The sequence below is a fragment of the Propithecus coquereli genome, unplaced genomic scaffold (assembly GCF_000956105.1).
Source record: "Propithecus coquereli isolate 6110/MARCELLA unplaced genomic scaffold, Pcoq_1.0 Scaffold118, whole genome shotgun sequence".
Lineage (NCBI taxonomy): Eukaryota > Metazoa > Chordata > Mammalia > Primates > Indriidae > Propithecus > Propithecus coquereli.
Genome location: NW_012135858.1, coordinates 5,381,086 through 5,392,079, shown reverse-complemented (window position 1 = coordinate 5,392,079; position 10,994 = coordinate 5,381,086). Strand labels below are relative to the sequence as shown.

At 42.6% G+C, this 10,994-nt stretch overlaps 1 pseudogene; it reads right to left on the bottom strand.

Moving 5' to 3' along the window:
- Positions 1 to 9,613: 9,613 nt before the first annotated feature.
- Positions 9,614 to 10,671, bottom strand: LOC105822221 (annotated as a pseudogene).
- Between the last annotated feature and the right edge of the window lie 323 nt (positions 10,672 to 10,994).

Here is a 10,994-nt window from a genome sequence, read left to right as displayed (position 1 = left end):
TGAAATTCTTCTTCTGTCATTTTAGTGTTCTGAGTTTGGTTAATGTCCATTGCTGGGGAGCTGTTGTTCCTCTTTGGGGGTGTGCTTTCCGTTTGAGTCTTCATACTTCCAGAGTTCTTTCGCTGGTTCCTTCCCATCTGGATCAGTTGTTCCTTCTTACCTTTAGATTTTCGTTTGGATAGTGACACGCCCTCTTTAGCCTCTGAGCCAATAGGTGGTGTTTGTGGGTGAGATTCGACCACACCCTTTATGATGAATCAGTAGATGCAGTAAAAGCGTGTGCAGGATGACCTCCGTGTCAGTAGGTGGCACTTGTAGGGAAGAGCGTGCTGTTTTTGGGTCCTGTAGCTAGCTCTTGTTCCTCTAGAGAGGCCCTCTTGTGCCTCGGGTGATGGGTGGGGCCCTGGGACTTCCAGGTGTGTACTTGTTCTCCACCTCAGTGGGGGCAGGACCGGGAGTGAGTCTGGGTGGGGCTGGGTTGCGCAAGCCTGCCCTCAGGCTCCACAGCTGCTGTTAGCAGGGGTCAAAGGTCTGCTCTTTGTTTCTGTGCAAAGCTTCTGGGAGGGGCTGAAATGGCTCCACTCAGCTGAAAGTCTGGGCTTGGGGGGTGGGGCTGTCCAAGTCCCACACTCTGGAGCAGGTCTCACTCCCCTCCACTCTCCCCCTCTCCGTGACCTCTCCCAGGCCTCTGCCGGCAAGCGGGACCTCAGGCTGATGGATCTCCCCTGGCTGTGACATGGGCCGGGAGGTTCCCTACCCAGGATCGTAGCCTGAGCTGGGTGCACAGCCCTCTTTTGGGAGAAGGGTTGCCACTCCAGCATGCTGATCTGCCCCTGAAGGCACACACTCCTCAGTAGGCTCTTTCACAGATCTCTCTTCTGTGCCCCGGGGCAGTGCAATCCTTACCTGGGTGTACGGGGTCTGGTCTGCAGGCCTGTCCCCTGGTCCCTGGAGATCAATCCCTGGCCCTGCCAGGGGGAGGGGTGCTGGTCTTGAATCACCTACAGGGTGCCCGAGCTGGATCGATTTCACTCCGCCTCAGGATTTGCCCCACTCTCCTGGAGTCCCCAGGCAAGTATCACCTGGTCGGGCTGGCGGGTAGGGAACTCGCAGTCTGAGTATTCCTCAGTTTACTGTAGGGCCCCAAAAGGAAAGGTCCCGTTCCTTGGAGATGCCTCCGTGTGATGGCTAAATTGTCTCTCTGGGCACGCACGGGTAGAGAGGGGGAAGGAGAGAATGGAGCACTGTGGTGTCTGCTGCTAGGCTCGGGTCTGCGCCCGGGGAGGTGCCCCGAGGGGGCTGGGAGCCTGGCGCTGAGTCTGCAAGAAGCTGCTGCTCACTGGCGGCAGCCGTCTCTGGGCTGGTGTCCGCAGGTCTCTCCAGCTGCTCAGGCGCCCACCAGCACTCCGAGATGCCAGGGAGGGGGAAATTAACCGCTCCACCTACCCTTGTTGCTGGTCTCCAAGCCTCTCGCGACCTTTCTCCTTCCAGTTCTCCTCCGCAACGTCTTCCCGTGGAGTCTCCTGTAGTTTCAGGCACCCTTCCTTCTGACCCTCACCCGATCTATGTTTCTCTGCTCACTTAATTTTTTTCTCTTTCTTCTAAAATTCATCTTTTTTGCAGAGACCTTCTGACTGGCGGCTTGTCTCATCTGCCATCTTGCCTCCTCTCCCTACTTTTTATAGTTTTTTAGAAAATTCTTCTGGCTTTTTTTTTTCTTTTTAAGAGACAGGGTCTCATTCTCTCATCCAGGCTGGAGTGCAGTGCCATGATCATAACTCACTGCATCCTTGAACTCCTGGGCTCAAGTGATCCTTTTGCTTCAGTGAGTAGCTAGGACTAGGGGCACATACCACTACACCCAGCTAATTTTTTTTTCATTTTTTCAGAGACGAGGTCTCATTATATTGCCCAGGCTGGCCTTTGGCTTTTCTATTTACAAGATCCAGTCATCTGAAAGAGAGTATTACATCTTGCTTCCCAATCAGTATGCCTTTTATTTCATTTTCTTTTCTACTTTCCTAAGCTAGAATGTCCAGTTCAATGTTGAATAGAAGTAGCAAGACTAGACATCCTTTGTCTTATTCCTCATCTGGGGGAAAGCACTCATTTGTTAAATATGATGTAAGCTGTGGATTTATCATAGATGCCCTTTAATGGCATTTTTTAACATGAAGGGGAAAAACACATGCTTGGATAAATAGTGAGCAAGATGGCTGACCAGAGACACCAGCTGCCAAAGTGTCTCAGTGGGAGGGAAAAGTTTTAGATGAAAGAGAAAAAACGAACAGAGATCAGGTGCAGATCTGAGGGAAGTCTGCCAGAACCTTCAGGAGACTCCATGGGAAGAAGTTGCACAACAGAACAGGAAGAAGCAAGGTATCAGCAGAGATCAACCCCCGAGAGGCTTAGAGTCCAGTGAGAAGGGTAGGTGGAGCCATTCGTTTTCCCTCCCTCGCATCTCTGACAGTTGGCAGGTTCCCAAGCTGCTGAAGAGACTTTCTGCCCACATGAGCCCAGAGGCTGCTGCCACCATTGAGCTGGCTGGGAGCTTTTGGACAGGGCACCAGGCTCCCAGGCCCCCTGGCGTGCCTCCCATCTCCACAGACCTGACCCCAGACAGCCAGAGCCATATTGCTTCTGTACATACTGTGCACCTTTGTCCTTGCCAGGGGGGTTTAACTCCTCAAGTTTTGTCTTGCTCGCTCTCACACAGATGTTCCCCAACTCTGGCCCAGACTGCAGATGCCACAGGGGTCCAGTGGGTCCTGCGTGACCTGCATGACTACAAGGCCTGGAAATTCTCTGCCGGAGGCCTCCTGGAGTGAGGGATGGACATGACCAAACTACTGGCTTTCCTCCATTCAGACGGTTTTTCTCCCCTTCCCCTCCCCGACCCATGACTGCCGAGAGAGACAAGCCATCACACCAAAGCTTCCATAGAGAGTGGGGCTCAGACCTTTCCTCTGGGGGTCCTCCAGCGGACTGAGGGGTGCTTGGATTGTGAGTCCCCAGCCCTCTGGCCCTCCCTGGTGCTATTTGCCTGGTGACCCCATCTGAGCGGGGCATGCCCCAAAGTGGAGGGACATTGAGCCTGCTTAGGCACCCTGTGGACAATTAGGGACCAGCATCCTTCTCTCTGGCATGCTTAGGGATTGATCTTCAGGGATCCAGGGATAGGCCCACAGGCCAGATCCCATATCCTCAGGTCTCGATGGCATTGCTTGGGGGCAAGAAGAGGAGATTTGTGAATTAGTATCAGGTGGCAAGGGAGCCCACGTGGGCAGATCGGAGGGGAGAGTATAGTGTGGGTCCTAGCTGCAGTGTGCTTGTGGGGCACCCCTCCCCCCACAGGAGGGCTGCACTCTCAGTTCAGGCCAGGACCCTGGGCAGGGAGCCTCCTGGTCTGCATCAGAGTTGTAGGGGAGCTCAGCTGGCTTGAGCTCCTGCCTGCTGGCAGATGCCAGGAGAAACCACAGAGCAGGTGAGGATAGAGAGGAGTGAGGCCTACTCCAGACTGCCAGATTGTGACTCTCAGATGGTCCCACCTCCAAAAGCAGACTTGCTCATTAGGTGGAGTCACTTCAGCCCCTCCCTGGCAGAAGCCCCTCCCTTTGCCCGAAAGCTGAAAGCAAACCTTTGACCCCTGCTGAAACAAATACCTTGCCAGCTTTTATGAAGCCTAGGACAAGCTCACCCAGCCCTGCCCAGCTGCACTCCCCCACCCACCTCTGCTGTGGCAGAGAATAAGGACTCATCTGAAGTTCCAGGGCCCCACCCACCACCTAGAGCATTCGAGTGCTTCTCCTGAAGGTCTAGAGCCACTGACAGAACCCAAAAACAACATTGCATCTTGTTCCTTCCAGGAAGCATCACCTACTGACAGGAAGGTTAATTTGCACACCCTTTAGAGCATTTACTACCTCAATCATACAGGGTGTGCTTCATTCTCACTCACAAGTACCACCTACTGTCTCAGAGATTAAACTTGGCATGCCATTACAACTTATACTGTTAAGAAGACCACAGGGCTGGGGAAAGAGAAAGGATTTCAAAGAACTCCATCCTCCCTCATCAAAGAGAGGCAGGGAATCTGCCCACTCACATTGCTCAGCACTACAGCCTACAAACAACTAGCAACTGAGAAAACACACACCAAGGATATCCAAAACCAAGGCATCCATCTAGAACCTGGATTGCCATGAAAGCACCCGCAAGCAAAGCCAAAAGTTCTTACTCAAGATATGCTACAAACACACCCATACAAGAGAGGCAAGGGGGAAAAGCTATATCCAAACAAAAGAAAATCCAAAAATAAGAAGCAACAACTGGTACAGATGAGAAGGAATCAGCAAAAGAACTCCAGAAGTATGAAGAATCAGAGCAAAAGGCCACCCTCAAAAGGGAACACAGGCTTTATAGCAATAGAAACCAACCCAAATCACAATATTGAAATGACAATAAAGAATTCCAAATATGGATTATAAGTAAGCTCAATGAAATACAAGAGAAAATGGAAAACTAACAAGAGGAAACCAACAAAAAAATTCAGGAAATGAATGAAAAATTCACTAAAGAAATCAAATTATTAAAAAAAATCAAATAGAACTTCTGGAAATGAAAAAGTCATTCAAGGAAATAGAAAATAGTGGAAAGTCTTAAGAATAGACTAGACCAGGCAGAAGAAAGAATCTCAGCTTTTGAAGAAAACGCCTTTGAATTAAACAAGTCAGTTAAAGATAAAGAACAGAGAATTAAGGGAAGGAACAAAGCCTACAAGAAATATGGGATTATGTAAAGTGACCAAATAAAAGAATTATAAGCATTCCTGAGGGTGAAGAAGAAGACACACAAGGATTGGAAAACCTATTTGAGGAAATAATTGAGGAAGACTTCTCTGGTCTTGCTAGAAATTTAGATATCCAGGTACGAGAAGCTCAATGAACACCTGGGAGATTCATCACAAAGAGAAATTACCACAGCACATAGTCATCAGACTAACCAAAGTTAACATGAAGGAGGAACTCCTGCAAGCCATAGGCAAAAACATCAGTTAATTTACAAAGGACAACCCGTCAGCCTACCTGCAGATTTTTAACTGAGACCTTACAAGCTGGAAGGGATTAGGGTCCCATCTTTAGTCTTCTTAAAAAGTATAATGGCCAGCCTACAATTTTGTATCCTGCAAAACTAACTTTCTTATATGAGGGAGAAATAAAGACTTTCTCAGACAAGCAAACACTGAGGGAATTTGTCAAGACCAGACCTGCCCCACAGGAAGTATTTAGAATTGCATTATACATGGATCAGCACCATAGATTAACCATAAATACCAAAGGAAAGATCCAAATAAGCTCGATCAGAAATGAAAAAGGAGATATTACAGCTGAAACCATACATATACAAAATATCGTATGTGAATACTATAAAAATCTTTACGCATGTGAACTTGAAAACATTGAGGAAATGGACAAATTCCTGGAAACACACAACCTCTCAAGGCTCAGTCAGGAAGACATATGACTCCTGAACAGACCAATTACGAGCAATGAAATTGAAGCAGCAATAAAAGAATCTTCCAACAAAAAATAAGTCCCAGACCAAATGGTTTCACAGCCAAATTTTACCAGACCTACAAAGAAGAATTAATACCCATATTGCAGAAATTATTTCATAACATGGAGAAAGAAGGCATCCTCCTCAACTCATTCTACAAACCCTGGATAACCTTGGTACCAAAGCCAGGAAAGAACACAACCAAAAAAGAAAACTACAGACAAATATCCCTTATAAATATAGAAACAAAAATCCTCAATAAAAGTCTAGCAAACCAAATTCAGCAGCACATCAAAAAAATAATCCACCGTGATCAAGTGGGCTTCATCCCAGGGATTCAAGGATGGTTCAGCATTCATAAATCCATAAATGTGCTTCACCACATAAACGGAAGTAAAAACAAAGATCATATGATCATCTCAATAGATGCAGAAAAAGAATTCAACAAAATTCAACACCCTTTTATGATAAAAAAAAAAACTCTTAACAAAATAGGCAAAGATGGAACATAGTCAAAATTATACAAGCCGTATACAACAAACCTACAACCAGCACCCCATTGAATGGGGTAAAGTTGAAAGCATTCCCGCTTAGAACTGGAACAACACAAAGATGCCCACTGTCACCACTTCTATTTGACATAGTGCTAGAAGTCCTAGTCAGAACAATCAGGCAAGAGAAGGAAAAAAAATTAAGGGTATCCAAATGGGGAAAGAGGTGGTCAAACTATCACTCTTTGCTGATGATATGATCTTACATCTAGAAAATGCAAAAGATTTTGCCAAAAGACTTCTGGAATTGATAAATGAATTCACCAAAGTCTCAGGTTACAAAATCAATGTACACAAATCAGTAGTATTCCTATACACCAACAACAGTCAAGCTGAAAATCAATCAGAGACTTGATACCTTTCAAAATAGATACAAAGAAAATAAAATACCTAGGAATATATTTAATCAAGGAGGTAAAAGATGTCTATAAAGAGAATTATGAATCACTGAGGAAGGAAATTGTAGAGGATGTAAACAAATGGAAAAACATGTCATGCCCATGGATCAGCAGAATCAATAATGTTAAAATGTCCATGCTACCCAAAATGATTTACAGATTCAATGCAATCCACATCAAAATACCAATGTAATTTTTAGCAGATCTGGAAAAAATAATTATACACTTTGTTTGGAACTAGAAAAGAGCCCAAATAGTCAAAGCAACGTTAAACAAAAGGAACAAATCTGGAGGCATCCACTTTACCAGACTTTAAGCTGTACTGTAAGGCTGTAGTAACCAAAACAGCATGGTACTGGCACAAAAATAGGGATATTGACCCATGGAACAAAACAGAGAACCCAGATATAAAACCATCCGCATATTGCCATCTGATCCTTGACAAAGCAGACAGCATTATACACTGGGGAAAGGAATCCCTATTCAATAAATGGTGCTGAGAAAGTTAGATAGCCTCATGTAGAAGATTGAAACAGTATCCATATCTGTCACCAATCACAAAAATTAATTCCAGATGGATAAGAGACTTAAATCTAAGACATGAAGCCGTAAGAATTCTAGAAGAAAATGTTCGTAATACTCTTCTAGATATTGGCCTACACAAGGACTTTATGAAGACCCCAAGGGTAATCATGGCAACAACAAAAATAAATGAGACTTAATTAAATTAAAAAGTATCTGCACAGCCAAGGAAACAATCGACAGAGCAAACAGCAACATACAGAACGGGAGAAAATATTCACATGCTATACATCCAATAAAGAATTAATAACCAGAATCTACAAAGAACTCAAGCAAATCAGCAAGAAAAAAATCAAATAATCACATTAAAAAATGGGTAAAAGACATGAACCAAAGCTTTTCAAAAGAAGATAGACTAATGGCCAATAAACATATGAAAAAATATTCAACATCTCTGATCATCAGGGAAATGCAAATCAAAACCGCATTGAGATATCGCATAACCCCAGTAAGAATAGCTTTTATTGAAAAGTCCCAAAAGAACGGATGCTGGCATGGATGCTGAGAGAAATGAACAGTTATATGTACTTGGTGGGACTGCAAACTAGTGCAATCTCTATGGAAAATAGTATGGAGATTCCTCAAAGAACTAAAAGTTGACCTACCATTTGATCCAGCAATCCCACTACTGGGTGTTTACCCAAAAGAAAAAAGTCATTTTATCAAAAAGACACTTGCACTAGAATGTTTATTATAGCACAGTTCACAATCACAAAGATGTGAAATCAACCCAAGTGCCCATCATTTCATGAGTGGATTAATAAAATGTGATATAAGTACACCATGTAGTACTACTCAGCCATTAAAAAAAATGAATTAATACGTTTTGCAACAATCTGGGTGGAACTAGAGACCATCCTTCTACATGAAGTTTCACAAGAAGGGAAAAACAAGTACCACATGTACTCACTATTAAATTAGAGCTAATCAATCAGAACTGATGTGCACAGATGGAAGTAAAACTCAGCAGAAATCATGCAGGTGGGAGGGGACAGGAGGAGATGGGTGAAATCATACCTAACAGGTACAATGTACACCATCTGGGTGATGGGCACACTTAGAACTTTGACTTAAGCAGTATAAAAGCAATCCATGTAACCAAAACATTTGTACCCATATAATATTCTGAAATAAAACGAAGGGGTATTGGATTTTGTCACTTGCTTATTCTGTGCTACTTCATGTTATCACTATCAAATATATTTCTATATGTGATAAGCCTAACAGCAATTTATTCTATAATATTATTTTGTACAATTTTTTTAAAATCCATTAAAAGAAGAAAGGAGAAGAAATACGCATTTATACTGTCTTTTATAGTTACCTTTACTGGTTCTCTTTAATTTGATTGAGGTCAAATCAGCTGGGTTCCTGAAGAACTTTCTTTAATATTTCTTGTAATGTAGGTGTGTTAACAATAAATTCTCTCCTTTTTTGTTTATTTGGGAACATATTTATTTCACCTTCATTTTTGAAAGATAGTTTTGTAGGATGTAAGATTCTTGATTTATAAGTTTTGGGCAGTTTTGTCTGTTAGCCTTTTGTTTATATCATCCAACTACCTTCTCTTCATAGTTTTTGGTGAGAAGTCAGTTGCTGATCTTAGTGGTGTTGCCTTGTATGTGACAAATCCTTTTCTCTTATTACAGTGAAGATTTTCTTTCTCAGCCAGGCATGGTGGCTGACGCCTGTAATTACGGCATCTTGGGAAACAGACGTGGGAGGATAGCTTGAGGCCAGGAGTTCAGGACCAGCCTAAGCAACAGCAAGACCCTCTCTCTACAACAAATTTTTTTAAAGAATTGGCTGACCATAGTGGCATGTGCCTGTGGTCCCAGCTACTTAGGAGGCTGAATCAGAAGGAGTACTTGAGCCCAGGAGTTTGAGATTGCAGTGAGCCATGATCACGCCACTGCACTCTAGCCCAGGAAACAAAGTAAGAACCTGTTTCAAAAAAAAAAAAAAAAAGATTATCTTAGTCTTGAACATTTTCACTTTGATGTGTATGGGTATGAATCTCTGGTTTATCCTACTTGGATTCAGTGAGCTTCTTCAATATGTTAATTGATGATTTTCATCAAATTTCAGAAGCTTCCAGCCTGAATATTATTTCTGTTTCTTTTTCTCTTCCCTTTCTGGTACTCCAGTTATGTGTATGCTGGTGTGCTTTGGGGTATCCCACGTTTCTCTGAGGCTCTATTCAGCTTTGTTTATTATTTTTTCTCTGTTCTTCCATCACATCATCTCTATCAATCTATCTTCATGTCACTGATTCTTTCTTCTGCCAGATGAAATCTGTAATCGAGCCCCTGTAGTGAATGCTTTATTTCATTGTGTTTTTCAATACAAAATTTCTATTTGTTTTTTTAAGCCATAGTTTTTGCTTTATTGTTTGCAAAGTGCACTACTGCCCCTTGAGCTTCCTGCATTTCTCTTTTCTTGAAAAATTAGTACTTGATTCTTTTCAAAGTAACCAGAGAATAAATAAGGCAGAAAGTATCTCTTCATCAGGGTTCCTCCTAAATCTCAAGATGCATAGAAAAAGATGTAACCAGACTCAGTACTTTGAAATGTCTGATGTCAATCTGTAGAATTCTTCAATAGCTTCTGCATTTATTTTCTTCTACAATGTTGTGATGAAACAAGCAAAAGTCATTACTCTTAACTATTGCAGTATACTATAGTAGCCTCAACTGGGACCACTTCCACAGTGAAAAACACAACAAAAGATTATACTTTCTGTCTGGATTATTTGCATCACCTAAAGTGTTACATAGATGAAATTCTAAAGGAAAAACTACCTGGTAAGAAAGTTTTGTATATCGATGAAGTTGATTTCTATATTTAAATCTGTACAGGAAGAGAGCTAGAATCATGGGCAGTTTTTTAACTTTCAGCCATTTGTGTGCTTCTTGTTTGCTGCAACACTCTTCACAGTAATATTTGTGTAAACTGCATAGAGTTTTCTGTATTGCTGAAACCCATTAAGCAGTGAGTAATTGACATATTTTGTTCCACATCAACAGAAAGATCTGAAAAATCATCATCTTATAGTTTCACAAATAAAACATCTGGTTTCATTAGTTAATGTTTCCTGAAAAATTTCAAGAACCCCACATTGGGGGTGCTGCGCAGTTGTTATTTTATCAATAACAATAATGGTTATTGTTATTACCAATAAGTAGGTGACCATTTTGTTTTCCCTGCTTTCTCTCATCTTGTAAAATATCAGCAAATTTATTTAGTACATGAGTAACTTGTTGCCTGTAGTTGTCAAAAATCTCTTTTCTTTCTGCAGTTTTATTATGAACTTCTTAGGAGGACTTATACCAACCTATTTCTTCTGTGTGGCTATACTGTGGAAGAGATCTGCTGAGCACACAGGAAGATTTTCCTTCTTCCTAAGTTGACTCTTGTATGATAGAACCTTTTCCCAGTATGGATGACAAAAATAAAGTGCTTGAAGAACTGAATTGCAGTACCAGGTATTCCCAAAATTGACTAATCCAAAATAGCTCATTGACTGGAAACTGTTCTGTACCAATCTCTTTCTCTAATGCTGAAGTATTGGTGTCCATGGTACAGATGGAGGTGGGGTAGGAGGGGAGCAAGGCTGCCCACTTGCACTGAAGCCCACAGACACACAGGGGTGGCCTGCTGGGCCACTACTCTTCTGGTTGTTTTTATCATAATTTCTATCTCTATCAATATTCTTTTTTTTATTTTTTTTATTTTAGCATATTACAGGGGTACAAATATTTAGGTTACATATATTGCCTTTGCCCCACCCGAGTCAGAGCTTCAAGCATGTCCATCCCCCAGACAGTGCACACCACACTAATTACGTGTGAATACGCCAATTTCCTCGTCCCCCCTCCCCGCTGCCCAGTACCTGATGAATGTTACT